Below are 16,335 nucleotides of genomic sequence, written 5' to 3' on the forward strand. Positions count from 1 at the left end.
TTTTTAAAAATAAAATTAAAAAAAATTGAAGTCTTTTTTTTTTCTTTACTGAGATTTTATGGATTTGAGTGAATGTTCCCCTCAACATTCACAGCAATAATACCAATTTGTCAGAAGCTATTGTAATCCTAAAAGGTCACTTTATACAATCCTTGCATATAAAGGAATAAAAGAAGGCAACGAGGAGGAAGGGTGGCTGGGGACCAAGATGACATTATTAGTTTATACCATGACACTGTACCTTAAAGTAGAGCTTGTGGTCAATGTCAAAAATTAGAGGTATGTTATTCTGGATTCTAGAAACCCTTTGTTATGTAACTACAAAAATAAATGAACCCCTTACTCTAGTCATAGGACTGTGTAGAAAATGAAGTGTGCATGATGTTACTATAACATAGATCTTAAATGAAGTTCAATGAAGGATGCATGAAATTATATAACTTCACAGAGATGTTTTGGAAGAATATGTATTCTTACTTTAGGAGTAAAAATTCCACGATATAATCCTATAAACAAAGGAGGATCATTTTCTTGGCTCATATGGATATAATATTTCTTCCCCAAAAGCTTTATCTCAACATAATCTCCAAATCCCTTTGAGCACTTTTTTAAACAGAGTCAAGCATTTTCAAGTATTATTTGTCATACTATGAAACTAATACATTTACAAATGTATTCTATTATTTTAGGAGTATTTCAGTGTCTTTTTTCTTGGTTAATATTCTTATTAAAATTCATACATTCCCAAGAACCTTTGCTGTATAAGTGTCACTTGAATTTAGTTTGCTGGGATCACAAGCACACAGAGAAGAATAAGAACACTTCAGGACACACTTTTCTCTAGAAGGAAATACTTCCAGGCTGTTAATAAATCTCTATTCCTGAGAAAGAAAGGCTTCACTCTGGATTGACTCAGCATTCCTGGGGTATTTGTATTACAATACAATTCAATAGCAAGGCCATTATAGCTGTGAATTAATGATAGCTATGTCAAAATTTGAACACACTATCACTATATTGTGTTACTAATAAAATGAGGTTGGTGAAGGCCTGGGGTGGGGGAGGGGGATAACACTTTTAACAATAAAGATTTAATTAAAAAATAAAATGAGGTAAGGGTAAAAACAAAAGTAGAATTTAAATTGCATAACTGATAAAGAAACACTTAACTTTTCTAAAAGTTTTAAATTGATTTTTAGAGAGAGAGGAAAGGAGAGAGATAGAGAAGCATCGAGTTGAGAAACATTGATCAGTTACCTCCACTCATGCCCCAAATGGGGATCCAACCCACAACCAGGAATGTGCCCTGAAAGGGAATTGAACCTGTAACCTTTTGGTGTACGGGATGATGCTTCAACCAACTGAGCCACCTGGTCAGGGCTATACAATATTCTTAAAGTGACAAAATTATAGAAAAAAAAATAGATTACTGGTTGCCAGTAGTTAAGGATGGGGGACAGGGGTGGGTGAAGGTTGCATAGGACCTTCTTGTACCTTGTTTTGCAACTTCCTCTGGATCTATAACTATTTCAAAGTAGAAAAACTTTTGAAAAACCATATTTTTATACCAACAGAGTCCAGGAAGACAAGAGCATCCAAATGGCCATACTCACAGTTGTAGAGTTGGCCAATGTTATGTTATTCGCTCATATTCTGTGCTGGGCCTGCACAGACCAGTGTTAGAAATAATCCTGCTAAGTCAGTTTAGAGAGAATCCCTCACCCTTGATATTGGATTGCCTTGGCCTACCTTCAGTAAGAATCCTCTTAAGTCGGTTTAGCAAGAATACCCCTACCTTGATGTCTCCTTTTAGTAATTTCCCATCAATTTATAAATTCCTGACTGTCTGTGCTGTATTCAGAGTTGAATTAGATTTCTCTCCCCTGTTTCTATTGGAATAGTCCTAAATAAAGTCTTCCTTACTGTTTTAACCAAGTGTCAGAATTTTTTTTCTCTTTAACACACGAAAACTAATGATAAGTGATCATGTCCTACCAATGAGATTTGGTTTTATTTTAGCGTATTAGGCAGTGGTTCTCAACCTGTGGGGGTCGAACAACCCTTTCACAGGGGTCGCCTAAGACCATCGGAAAACACATATATAATTACATATTGTTTTTGTGATTAATCACTATGCTTTCATTATGTTCAATTTGTAACAATGAAAATACATCCTGCATATCAGATATTTACATTACGATTCATAACAGTAGCAAAATTACAGTTATGAAGTAGCAACGAAAATAATTTTATGGTTGGGGGTCACCACAACATGAGGAACTGTATTAAAGGATCGCGGCATTAGGAAGGTTGAGAACCACTGTTATTAGGAGACTTTATCCTACAACGATATATTTTTAGTAATAATTACAGTTTTCTCATACTTTACAGAAAATTACAGTTGAATTACAGTTTTCTCATACTTTACAGAAAATCACACACATTGATATCTGCTTGAAGAGACGCCTTTAGATCATTATATCTATGTAATATGTTACTCCCCTGTGTGCACATGTGTAGATATGAATGCCTATGTGTGTGGGGGGGGTGTTGAATTCATTCAGAGGCTAACAAGTAAAAACATTCATAAAACCCAGCTTCTCTGAAATCTTAAGTTGTTTCCAGAAAAAGAGAAGGTAACCTAACATTTCTTAATGCCTGATATATAACCAATACTCTGTTAAGTGCTTTATATTTCAATGTTTATATATAGTTCTTCATTTAATCATGACATAAGTTTAATCACCACCCTATGAGTTGGTGATAGCATTTCCATTTTATAGGTAAGAAAACCTGGAAAGCTTAAGGAATCAACCCAAGGTCACAGAGCAAGGAAGAGACTCAGCAGCATCCTCACCCAAGGGAGTCTCTGATATTATGCTTTCAAATCTATTGCCTGAAGTGATTCTCTTAATTAAACTGTAGCTTTATCGCTGTCAAAATAATGTCAAACACCATTACACTAGACCTGGAATTTTCTTTTTCTTACAGATGCCTTTGTTCAAATGAAATCTTAATCAGAAGCCAAATATTTTGGAAGAGCCAAAAAGCAGAATAAAACACCACGCTCTTCTTGTCGAAATGGCGGGGCACTGGAGGGTGGCTCTTGCTCCCTCATCCCTTGCTTTTGCCGTGTCTGGAAAAAACCACTCTTCTGCTGCCCCCATGCAGTTCTCCGTGGAACTCTTAGAGCTCTGAGGAGCAAAGGTTGAAAGACACTTCACTGGACTATTAGGAGAAAATTGTCCACGAATCCCTGCGATGTTGCACATCTTACAAGGAGCGGCACTGGCAGCATGTGTTCCAGACCATCTTTTCAAGGACTTCTGTAGTGAATAGTCCTGGCAGATAAAACCAGCATCTCCGCAAAGAGCAATGGGCAAGCATGCTTACTGTCCATTATAAGAGAATTAGGTTCCCTCAGTTCAGGATCCATACCTGTGAGGCAAGCCCACACCTGCACAACATCCATCAGTGCTTCGCGGTGGGACTTGGAAGGCAAAGAGAACCAATGTGCATATGAAGCTCATGCCGTGTGCTATGCTGGGATTAGATCCTTTGTCTTTGGCCTAGGCCAGTGGTCGGCAAACTCATTAGTCAACAGAGCCAAATATCAACAGCACAACGATTGAAATTTCTTTTGAGAGCCACATTTTTTAAACTTAAACTATATAGGTAGGTACATTGTTATTCACTTAATTAGGGTCCTCCTAAGGCTTAGGAAGAGCCACACTCAAGGGGCCAAAGAGCCGCATGTGGCTCGCGAGCCGCAGTTTGCCGACCATGGACCTAGGACTGTCATAGATTTTGCCAACATCCAAGAAACAGTGGCAGGCTACACTACTGGCTGACAAGTAGGGTAAAGCCTCATACTGTTCACACGTCTTGCTAACCATCAATCTGTAACTTATTTAACACACACTTACGTAGAACTTATTCTGTATCTTGTGCTATTTCAAGTGGTAGACTAACTCAATGAATCTTCCTAACAACCCTATAATACAGGTACTGTGACTATTATTTCCATTTTACAGGGGAGGAAATGTAATCACACATGATTAAGTAGCTGGATACGTCCCATAAAAATAAGTACTTGTGTGCCTGGCCAGCGTGGTTCAGTGGTTGAGCATCAATCTATGAACCAGGAGGTTATAGTTTGATTCCCGGTCAGGGTTGCGGGCTCTATTCCCAGTGTGAGGCGTGCAGGAGGCAGCTGATCCATGATTCTCTCTCATCATTGATGTTTCTATCTCTCTCTCTCCCTCTTCCTCTCCTTTCCTCTCTGAAATCAATAAAAATATATTTTTAAACAATTTATAAAACCCTTGTGCATATTTATAAACAATAAATAATTTTATTAAAAGAAAAAAAACATGTATTGAAACCTTAGACCAGTGGTCGGCAAACTGCAGTTCACGAGCCACATGCGGCTCTTCAACAAAATACCACGTGCGGGCGCACACATACAGTGCGATTGAAACTTCGTGGCCCATGCGCAGAAGTCGGTATTTTGTGGAAGAGCCACACTCAAGGGGCCAAAGAGCCGCATGTGGCTCGCGAGCCGCAGTTTGCCGACCACTGCCTTAGACCCATGCAACTGTTCTCCTGTAGTTGGTCATGATCATAAAGCCCCCGGCTTTAAGAAGGCTGATACAGAACCATCCCAGTGTGCAGAAATATTAAAATTGCTCTTACAAATGATGTTCCCTAACATTTGCTTTCTGGGAGGAAAAGTAGATACTATTTCCTTAAAGACTTGTCCAGGGTCTTGAGAATTTTAAGTGGAGCCTCTTCCTGGGAAAATGGTCGCAATTCCCAAAAACGGAGTACTAATAACATAAGCATCTTCCCAGAATGAGACCCTCAGGAGCAGGATTTCAGCACTTTGGAGGTTATGTTTGCTTTATATTTGCTAGCTGTAGAGCAGAACAGAAAATGATCAACAGACCTAGAAAACGAGGCTCTCTCATGAATGTCTGCTGCGAACCAGCTCCACGTCTACTCATAACATTTTTAGAATTAGCTGTATTACTCCAGGAGTCCCTTTTGGATTATTTGCAACGTACTTGGGACAGTCAACAAGATAGAGCGCTCTGGTGAATGATGAGAGATAGCCTGCAAGTGAATATCCAGAACAACCCAGCCCTGGCTGGTGTGGCTCAGCTGGTTGGAGGGTCGCCCCGTACACCACAAGGCGGCACATACCCAGGTTGCAGATTCGATTCCTGGTTTGGGTGCATGCAGGAGGCAACCAATCGATGTTTCTCTCTAACATCACATCAATGTCTGTCTGTCTATCTGCCTGTCTGTGTCTCTGTCTCTCTCCCTCCCATCCTCTCCCTAAGATCAATTTTTTAAGAGGGAAGAATGATCTGAAACAGAGGATGTGAACAGACATTGCACAAGAAATACAAATGGCCTTTAAATATGTGCAAACATGCTCAACACCACTTAGAAGAGAAACGTACAGCTACACACGGATACCTCCTTTCATGTATTAAGCAAAGATGTACAAGTTGGGCAATGAACTCTTGGGGGGGTGGGCCCTCTGGGAAAGCCTCACTAGGTAGGCAATTTTACTTATTCATCCCAAGTAGAAACTGCATGCACCCTTTAAACCAGCAACCCCACTTCTGGGATTTATAACACAAACACACCTGCCCCACACAAACTGATGGATTCATGAGACTTCACTATGCATATTGTTTTAACGACAAAAAAATTATACACAACCCATGTGACCAGTAGCAGAAGAGTCAAATAAATTATGGTACATTGTCCCAATGGAATGTTATGCAGTTGTTTAAAAAAAGGAGGGGGGAAGCTCTGTGTACTGTTATGGAAAGATCTCCAGGATGTATTGTAAAGTGGGGAAAATCAGAGTGCAAATAGTGTATATGGAAGGCTACTATCTATGTAAGATAAGCCAACTGTATGTGTACCTGCCTACGATAACCAGAAAAATAGCTGGGAGTCTGCCATCAATACCTATGAAGGGATATCACTATAGGAGATGTATAGTATATTTCATAACTTTGGGCAGCTTAGGAATGATAATGTCTATAAACGATTTAGGGATTCCAGAAATCCTCTAAAAAATGTTTTCTTTCAGGATACTAGTACTCAAATTAGCATAAAGATCAGACATGAAATGCAGTGCTCGGAGCTGACTCAAGCATTTGAAGCCCTCTAGGCTCACAGATTACTATTCCAATTACTTTCTTACTGTTTGTTAAAATGATCCAAAGCTAATCAGCAATTTACCTGGTTAAAATTCAGTTGGTTTAGTAGTGCTTTGAAGGAGACACTCCCTTCTTAGGTTTTCTGCATTCAGACAGGGGATTTGAAAAGTCGCTAACAACAAAGGGATTTAATTAGAAAACAAGAGCAAACGGTCAGTGTTTGAAGAGGAACCACAAATACATATTCTGCGGGCTGTTGCCTGATTGCATTTGTTGATACGGAATGCTAAGACATGGGCACCAAAAACTGTTCAAGGTCTTGTAGTAGCAAATTATACTTGTAAATTTGATGTAAGTTGATCACTGGAAGAACTCACACTCTTTGAAGATTTGAATTCACGAATGTATGAAAGAATTAAATGGCTCTTTTCCCTGGTGATATAAAGTATTAAGTGGCCGGGAAAAAAAATGTGTTTGAAATCAACTGAGGAAAGAATTCATTTTGAACATTATTCAATAAAAAGGTTAAATAGGAAAAGTATGTTGGGCCAATTTCTACTGGATAAATAAAGCAGAAATATGCAATGGGCAAACTTAAGGATGAGGGGCTGGGACATGTCCTATCAACCTCTCTGTCATATTTTGGTTTTTAATCATGGCAGTCTTGGGCACAACAATCTATTCCATCCCCGCAAGACAAAGAAAGGAAGACTGATTCTGACCAGCAGAAAACTGGCTGGCCTCCTGGAGCCCGCAGGGGGACGGTGGCTCCTGATCAAGGAGAAATGAATGTCTTTGAAGACTGCATCTTAGATTGTTTTGTTAATCCATCAAACCCTCTCTATTATGCAGAAGACTCATGTCAAAAGGGAAATGCAAGTCAATGAGACTTAGTTTGGCTTCTTGGAGAGCAGAACTAAATACACAAAACTAGGAAAGTGATGCTGAAATAAATAAGAATGTGAAATTGCTCATCCTTGGGGATGATGGTACTAATACTGACACAATTTCCAAGCAGAAAAGCAAAACTAGGTCAAAGCACGTTGGCCTCACATAAGAAGCATTTTTGCTCCCAGAATGTTAGCATGTAGGTTGTGTCTGCAGGCATTAATGTCTTCTGTTATCAATGTTCAGGGCTGTCACAAACAATTCATGTCTTATCACTCTCTTTGTTAGTTAAACCAAAACAATGTCGTTTACATGGGAACCATTCCATTCTGACAGCTGAAATGGTAGAAAGGGGAAATGTTAAAAAATATTCAGAAAGTGTCTCCTCCGGGCTGAGAAGCATTAAGCAATAAATATTCATTATATAATAGTCTCCTATCATGTCTTTCTCTATTCAGAAAGCCATACCCATCTCAACCAATTATGACTGTTCCCTTCTTTCCCGAAGAGCCGTATAAAAAGGGAAGCAGCACAAATCTCTCTGTAGAAATCCACTTTAAATGAAACACTAACCAATGAAAAAACCGCAACTGATTCACTCACGCAAGAGCCAGTTCTTCTCTTCTGCTTTCCCTATATGTTGACTAAAATGACTCCCTTCTGTTTGTTCCATTTTACTTTCCTGCACTATTTCCAACATGCACAGCTGATTAATTCATAGAAAAAAAGGGCTCATCTCACTCTTTGAACTTTCTTCTGTATAAAGATAATCCTCTAGGTTTTATTCTCTGCCATTTTCATACTTATCTAAAATCAGAGCAAAGAATATATAGACAAAAGCAGCACAAATCGCAAATAGAAGACTATTTGACTACTTGGATTTTTCAGATGGTATTTTCTCCTAAAGGTGATCAGTCTTTCCTGATTTCTGCCTCGTTATAAACCATCAAACCATTCAAATTGTCTTGTAATTTATTAGCACATTAAATTAGCATGTGACCCCAAAACATCCAAACTATATCTTACTAGAAGGGATGCGGTGCAGTCAGAAGAAAATAAGATGCGGCCCTAACCGGTTTGGCTCAGTGGATAGAGCATCGGCCTGCGGACTGAAGGGTCCTGGGTTCGATTCTGGTCAAGGGCATGTACCTTGGTTGCGGGCGCATCCTCAGTAGGGAGTGTGCAGGAGGCAGCTGATCGATGTTTCTCTCTCATCGATGTTTCTAACTCTCTATCCCTCTCCCTTCCTCTCTGAAAAAATCAATAAAATATATTTAAAAAAAGAAAGAAAGAAAATAAGATGCAGAATCTAGAAGATTCAGGTTCTAGATAGAAACTTACTCATACCTTTGCCCCCTGATGGAAGGCAAGGCCTTTCTCTGTGCTAAAATTTCAACCCACAAACACTAAACTTTTAACTAGTACTCTTTTTTTTAAAGTTTTAAACTAGTACTCTTTGTCTGACTTCTATAGAAGACCCTATCTGGTACAAATAAAGATTTCTAATACTTGGTGATGCCTCCCATTGACATATTGCCTTAACTGGCCATTCATCTAGTTATTGGTAACTTAGCAGGGCATTCAGCAACTCGATTTGTCCACAAACAGCCCCTTTCCTCTTGTTTGGAGAAGACCACTTCCAAATACATACAACTGAAGCCACGCGCCACAACTTGACATATGACAGATAACATGGCCAAATTTGTGGACCCTTTGAAACTGTATTAGTCCTGTTGTCTCCATAAACCATTAAATGTTCCAGAAATTTTTATTTCATCATTTTAATCATAACTCTCAGATGGTCTGTCACACCCAGAAGCAGTGAAAATGTTTTGTCCAGCATGTGTCTTGAATTTCACTGCAGAAAATGTGGACGCCATATGCATGGAGTAGAGTAGAAGACTTGAGTCTTCTAGAAACAATCTCTCAGTTGCTGAGTGACCTTGGGCATGCCCTTCACCTGGCAAAATAAACTAACTGCACAAAGGCCTAAAACATCAGGTTGGGCTCAATACGAGTGAATAGCAGGTTCTAGCTTTGCTTTAAGACAGTGGTTCTCAACCTTCTGGCCCTGTAAATACAGTTCCTCATGTTGTGACCCAACCATAAAATTATTTTCGTTGCTACTTCATAACTGTCATGTTGTTACTGTTATGAATCGTCATGCAGGATGGTCTTAGGCGACCCCTGTGAAAGGATCGTTCGACCGCCAAAGGGGTCGCGACCCACAGGTTGAGAACCGCTGCTTTAAGACTTTGAATTATTGGAGGGTAGGTCCCATTTCTTGACCATTTCTGTAGCCCCAACATGAGGAGTAGAAGCCAAGCTGCCCGCCATGTGCTGGGTTGTGTCCTCACCCAGAGCACACTCGCACAGACTAGATGGTTAAACAATCACAACAGATTTTAATTTTTTTCTAATTTTAATTTATTTCGTCCTGGCTCGTCCCCCAACCTTTAGCATGACCTTTCTTCCTCATATCCCCTCTCATCTTAAGAAGCATTTTCCATTCTCGTTTCTGCTAAAATGCACCCAGCATGTGCCTGTAAACTATTTGATGATTCTTACTGTATGCCAGGCACTGTGCTTGGATCTGGGGATTCAAAAGTAATTAAGATGTAAGTCTTGCTCTGGAGTAATTCAGTCCCAAGGTAGGCAAATGATGAACTGGAAATACACCATTAAAATTACTTGTGTGGATAAGAGGAAGCTGCAGCTATTTTCTTGCCATATATTCTGATCCAAATAGGCAGTGCTCAGTTTCCAAAGCGTACACTTACAAATGCCCAAACCCAAACCCACAGAGGCCATCACCCCTCACATGACGGGCCCCCTGTTGTTCCCTGGCTGTCACTCATAAAGACCCCAGTGAATCCAGAAGTTCAGGAAGGAGGCCGAGAAACAAAAACCGAATGAACAGGTCTAACCCCACTCGAAGACACACCAGCAAGTGCTGCCTGCCAACGGCACAACCTGGCCCACAAAGCATGTCCCTGAAAGGGTACTTAGGATTTTTGCAGCTTTAGGCTCTACTGCTTCTTTCCCTAATTAAAGATGCATCCTGAGGGTTAAAGGGCTAAGAGACATGAGCTTTAGCTCATCCATACTGCTTCTCTCCCAACATCTGGTTGTCTAGAGGAAATAGGGGTGTGGCTTGGAGGTGAGGGAGGAAAGGGTGAGAAGACGGGCAATTGTGAAAACCCAATTCACTGTGTATTCGGTTAGGACTGGGGGAGACACCCCATTGGACCCAGAGAATATTAGGAGAATGGAAGAAGAAAGGTGAAAACTAGTGCAAACTTTGCCTAATTCAGATACTGCCAAGACTGGCCCGTTACCAAAAGTATGGCAACTCTCTCTCCTTCTATGTTCCATCCTGTATAACATGGAGGCATGGATTCAAAACTCAGAACTTAATCTGACATTTAATCAGACTGTTGTTTTTTTTAATAATGTTTTGAAATCATCTCAAATCATGACATCACTTCTCATTGGAAAATGTTCTGGCTTTCAAACAACAAACTCCTAGCAGTGGTTCTCAACCTTCTGGCCCTTTAAATACAGTTCCTCATGTTGTGACCCAACCATAAAATTATTTTCGTTGCTACTTCTTAACTGTAATGTTGCTAGTTATGAATCGTCATGTAAATATCTGATATGCAGGATGGTCTTAGGCGACCCCTGTGAAAGGGTTGTTTGACCGCCAAAGGGGTTGCGACCCACAGGTTGAGAACCGCTGTTAGAGCATAAAGCATTTTTAGGTTGGAGACTGCCTATGAGTTATTTTTCTCTATGAAGAAAATTTAATTAAATTACTATTTAATAATTATGATATATTTCTTTTAACTAGGAATCAATATATTATTACAAATGAATATGTGGCTAAAAATTAAGTAAATTTCGCCATTACAAATAATTTCTCAAGTCTCCTAAGTTCAGTAAAGTTTTGGCTACGATCAATTTATCAAGCAAATTCTTATTCATACAAATATAGTTATTAATGAGCAGGCATTTTACTCATGAATAACTAACACTGGTCTATTGGTCCAATAAACTATATACCAGACCATCAAAGGTTCTTTGAGAGGAGGAGCCATACCAAAATCATGTTTGTAGCCCAAAGTGGCCTGGCTAAATGATAATAATCATTTAAAATAGCTTTATTGAATGAACTAATGAATATGTTAAGTACTCAGTATATGTCCTTCAATGATAAAAGAAATAAAGGAGAGCCTTTGCATTGTACTCATTATAAACAACTGACTGTATATAAAACTTTCCAATCTACTTGTACAAATAATCAACAACCCGCCCCCCCTTTTTTTGCCTTTTCTACCCAGTACTTTTCTTTTATAGCACAAAGCAGCTAAGTTCTTAGGGTTTTTGTTGTAGTTTTTAGGAAAGTCCCTTCTAGTTATTTTTTTCTTCAGTATTTCAATTTTCTGAGCTCAACACCTCCTGACCTCCTTTAGGACATGAACCATCCTGATCTGGGCCAACGAAATCCTTTCCTCTGGAGGGAAAAAATAATCTTGTGGATTTGGAAGGGTCCCTAATATTTAGCCCTTTTGTTTAAAGAAACTTCTAGGGCATGCTAGTTCATAAAACTAGGCAAAAAAAAACAACAACCTTCTAGTTTCATGAGAAATAAAAGTTGATAATGAGCCAGAAAGAATTATGTTAATAAACTGTCCCATATCTAAGTGGAGATTAGATTCCAGTATGACCTGGCTTTGTAGCCCTTTCTTTAATCACAGAGTATTTGATATTCTCTCCTTTGAATGAACTCATTTTCATCATGGCTTTGGTCATAAGATTAAAGAATCGCTAACTAATTGTTCCAAATAAGCAGAGCAATTCTCTCTGACTCCCATCCGGGCTCCCAGCAGTGGCATCCACCGCCTGGCCTCCGTCATAGACACTTCAAGCCTGACCCCTGCAGGTGGATCCATGAACTGCACGCTGCCCCATTGGAGCGTGGTCTTTTCCTTTTAAAATCCCACCGATTTCTGAAAATACAAACATTCACGCTAAGTACAACAGGGACACTGATACAGTCTGTTGGACTTCCCTTTCCTTTTACAAGCTGCTTTTTTAAAGTAACAACCACTTGATTAGAAAGCATTTCAAGCTACATCTGCAAAATACTCTGGTTGTAGTGAAGCATTAATTCTGTTTGTCTATTCAGAAAAATCCAAATGCTTTGCATCAACTGGGATCCTGAAATAATACTGGTTTTAAGATGTCCTAATCAGCCCCACCTTTTTCTAATAAAAAAAAATTACTCTTTGTCCAATGACCAAATACCCGCTCCCCCCCACCCTTTCACCAATGCACAGTCCAGGTTGCCATAGCTACCTTGGATGTCTATTTACCACACAAGGGATCAAAGCCAGGAGACATCTACATACATGCTTAGCCTTAAAACTTGCTGGAATGTCTGCAGATAACATGCAACTGCCAATTAAAGGATTTGCTTGCAGCCTATGTGGTCCATAGCCAAGCAAACTACTAAAGCAGGTCCTAACGAATGGCAAGAAAAGGCCAACTCCAAAATAATATTTCAAATCAACCAATAAGGATCTCTAATCTGACATCCATCTCACGGTTATCACATTCCCTGCGATGGAGAGAGAGCAGGGAAGAGGTGAAAATTCTAACATAGGTTCAAGATCCTGAAGCCGCACGCCACGTGCAAAAACTTAAAACATCTGCTGCAAGGGAACATTTCTCGGACACATATTTTACATTCTGGTCAGTTACAGTATCTTTCTACTTGATGTCATCAAAGCTGCCTGCCCTCGATGTTGTCACAAATGAGAATAGAAATGCCTTTTCAACTTTCACAGGCTTGACCTTCACTTGAAGCAAACCATAAAACATACTTGGGGTACTCCGTGTTGGTTCCAAAATAAGGAAAGAACATGTAGGAGAGTTCTGTTAACCCCTAGACCAGTGGTCGGCAAACTCGTTAGTCAACAGAGCCAAATATCAACAGTACAACGACTGAAATTTCTTTTGAGAGCCAAATTTTTTAAACCTAAACTATATAGGTTGGTACACTGTTATTAACTTAATTAGGGTCCTCCTAAGGCTTAGGAAGAGCCACACTCAAGGGGCCAAAGAGCCGCATGTGGCTCGCGAGCCGCAGTTTGCCGACCGGTGAGTCCACGGCTGCATATGTAGCTTGTTTTTCCCAGTGGGTAGTATGCACCCTCAGACGCGCATCTAACTTGCTGTGTCTTTATCCCTCACCTCACCATTTGTTCAATGAGGATCAAATTGCCACCTCGTTCTCTCCTGGGAATGTGGCAGAGAATAAATAGATAGCGTTTGTAAAGGACTTTCTAATCCTCAAAGGAAAGATTAATACAAAGACGTTCATTATTAAACCAGATGTCCTTGGGCATTTTCATTCCAATCTAAAGAATGCAAAACAGGCTAATCAAATTGAGTCGCAGCTTCCTTATAATGGCACCATCCCGGCCCTGCAAGAATTTAGCAGCTGCTTACAGGCCGGCTAACTACCTTCTTTTCCCCTTCACGCTGCAAGGCGACTGCAGTCATTTGAGTGAGTCCATCAGAAACAGAGCGCACACCTTCTCCTCTTGGTGCGGTGTCTACAGTCAGCAGGATATTAAAATCACAAAATGTGTCTGGTAGGCAATTTTGTCTGGAGAACCTGATTTTTTTCCCAGCTCGAGAAAGAATTATTTGTTCTTCTCATGCGCACGGACAATGGGTGGCGTGCCCTTGGGGAGGGTATTTGCAGGGGCGGGAATGCCTCAGGCAAACCTGTTGTTTTTGGCTGGGCTTCTAGAACAGGTGGCCATGCCTTTCCTTTTGCCTGGGAACAGAGCACATTCCTTCTCAAGGAAGTTTCAGGAAAGTTTCCTATTTATGATCAGAGTGCAAAAAAAAAAAAAAAAAAAAAGGTTGGCACACACTTTAAAATTACTTCCTGAAAAAGGCACATCAAATCAGGTTTCCCCTCCTCTTGCGGCCTAACTCAGCACGACCTCGGGAACCCTCAACGAACACGCTACCTCGATGCCCTGTTTTTCTGCCAACCTGGCAGAAGGGGAAAGCCCTTTGAACCTCATGGCCATTCAAGCAGTTTTCTAATTCTGCTGGCAATTCCAGACCCCCGGCTGTGGCTAGCTAGTGGCAGGGGTCTCCTGGCCGCCACCCCATTGTCCGGCATTCGTGCAGCTCTGGGGCCGGCTCACTCCTCAGCGCAGAGATTGGATTTCATGGCCCAGCGGATGACACGCGGGCCTGTTTGAGAGTGAATCCTGCCAGGCCAGGGGGGCTGCAGGGCTGAGATGAGAAATTGGCTGGGAGGTACGCTTCACCCTTCCTGGATGCAACAGTCAGCTTTCCCCCAAGAGAAACTCCGATCCAATTAGGGTTGGTCCCCGCCAATGACTCCGCCAGCTCCCTCCCCTCTGCATTCCTGCTCTAGCTGTTCGGGAACAATGTGTTAAGATTCCTGAACCGCTGGATTCTTTGGATGAGTAATGACTCTCCCCCTCTCTTCCCCTGCATCCCACTCCATCCCACCCTCTTCCCAAGGACTAGAGACCAAACATTTATTCGACACACAGAGTTGTAGGACAAAAAGCAGGCCATTCATGACATAGCTGAGGAGTTACTACATGTGGACGCTGGGCTGAACTCCAATTCACGTGAATGCCACCGTGAGCCAGGCCTGGGAAACACCATGCCAAGCTCCGGAGAGCAGGCCTCCGGCCTCGGGCACGGGAAGCGCCCCTGCTCCGGAGGAACTGTGTGGGCACAGGGGCTCCGAAAACTGAGCTCAGACACCATCGAGGGCAGGACAGGTGGCTCCACACGGGATCAAATGACTTCTTTGTTCCAGCCAAGGACCTTGGTCACCAATGTTTGACGTTCCGCCTTTTCCTTTGAAATCCTTTCCATGTAGCCTTCCCCTTCCTTTCCCCCATCCCAGCTGATGGCTGGGCATAAAAAGAAGGGGGTCGGACCAGGAGTTTGCAGAACTTCAACAAACTGAGCCTGGGCCCTAGTCGCCAGCAAGGCCAGGGCAATTCCTTGCAAACACACAACACTTGTTTGGCTAAAGGTGCTTTTCTGCGCTCACTGAAATTTCCCAAGCAAGCAAGGGGGCTCTGCGTCACCCCCTGGGCTGCAGGGAAGGGACAGAAAGTTCTGAACCCCTCACCCCAGGCCCCTAACTGGACAGTTTGCTTCCTATGCAAATCACTTCCCCCAAAGCTCTCAGGGTGGCGGTACTCAACGTGGCTCAGCAGAAAAAGTGCAGATGCTAACTTTTCCTCCAGATTTCTCCCCAGCTGGCCAGGCGGCCACTCCTCCTGCCATTCTCAGCCTCGCCAGCCTCTGGCACGGTGTCCCAGTCCCGTCTTTGCCTTCGGAGTACCGATCTGGATATTTAAATATTGACATAAGATTCTCCCGTAACTGTGACCGAGTTGTAAATGACACCCTTCTCCTAGCTGCCTGCACCCACTTTTTTCTTTTCCTCAATGGCAAGGCTGGAAGCCTGCGCCTAGGGCAGGCTGATAAGGAATTTTCTCATCGGGCCCCGGAGCTGCTGGTCGAATTCTTCTCAAAGACTCACTGGAGTCATCCCCGGGCCCTTTCTCAGTTCACTCCTTTCAGGGGTGTCTTCTCCTGTCCGGACCCAGAAGGGTTTCAAAACTGCTGGAGCAGAGAAACCAACTTGCGTTTTTCTGGAAGGGCTGTCTGCTCCTTTAGAGCGGGTCCCGCCTTCCTGGCCATCAAACCAGTAAGTGCTGAGAACAGGGAGCCCAAATGAGATCAGGGGCCCCGTGTAATTCTTTTTCAGGATATTCAGCTGTCTTTCTTCTCCCCCAGAGCATGGGACTGAGGCTAAAAGCTCGGGAGAGATCCTGGCACAATACACCCCAGGGACTGCAAACTGCAGTTGATTTACATATTCTCCCAACCGCTTCTAAGCCCTTTACAATGACTGCCTGACATCACCAGGGAAGGGAAAAGTAGGAAGGGTGAGCGAGGGGGGGATGGGAGGTGGGGAGGGGGCGCACCTCAGAAAACCTGCCTCGTCGGTTCCCTTAGGAAAACGCAGCCCGGTCTCCGCGCCCAGCGGACCTCCCCGGCCAGGCAGCTGCTGCTCCAGGAGTAACATCCCCGGGACCCCAAGCTGCGCCCTCCCTCCCCAGCCGCCCGGGCAGCCCCGGGAGCCTACCTGCCTCATGTTTAGAGTCCCATGACCCATCCGGCA

General features: G+C 42.2%; 1 protein-coding gene across 4 annotated transcripts in view; it reads right to left on the bottom strand.

Annotated features, from left to right (window-relative positions):
• Positions 1-16,335, bottom strand: part of MID1 (midline 1) — a 351,369-nt gene that overhangs the window by 146,162 nt on the left and 188,872 nt on the right. For 3 of the 4 annotated variants that reach the window (XM_014528837.1, XM_014528836.1, XM_005880809.2), the window contains exon 1: positions 16,300-16,335. The exons of the other annotated variant lie outside the window; for it this stretch is intronic. The gene's annotated coding sequence lies outside the window, so the exon portion shown is untranslated. The remainder of the gene's footprint in view (positions 1-16,299) is intronic. 4 annotated transcript variants of the gene reach the window in all.

This window comes from Myotis brandtii, unplaced genomic scaffold (assembly GCF_000412655.1).
Source record: "Myotis brandtii unplaced genomic scaffold, ASM41265v1 scaffold655, whole genome shotgun sequence".
NCBI classification, from domain to species: domain Eukaryota; kingdom Metazoa; phylum Chordata; class Mammalia; order Chiroptera; family Vespertilionidae; genus Myotis; species Myotis brandtii.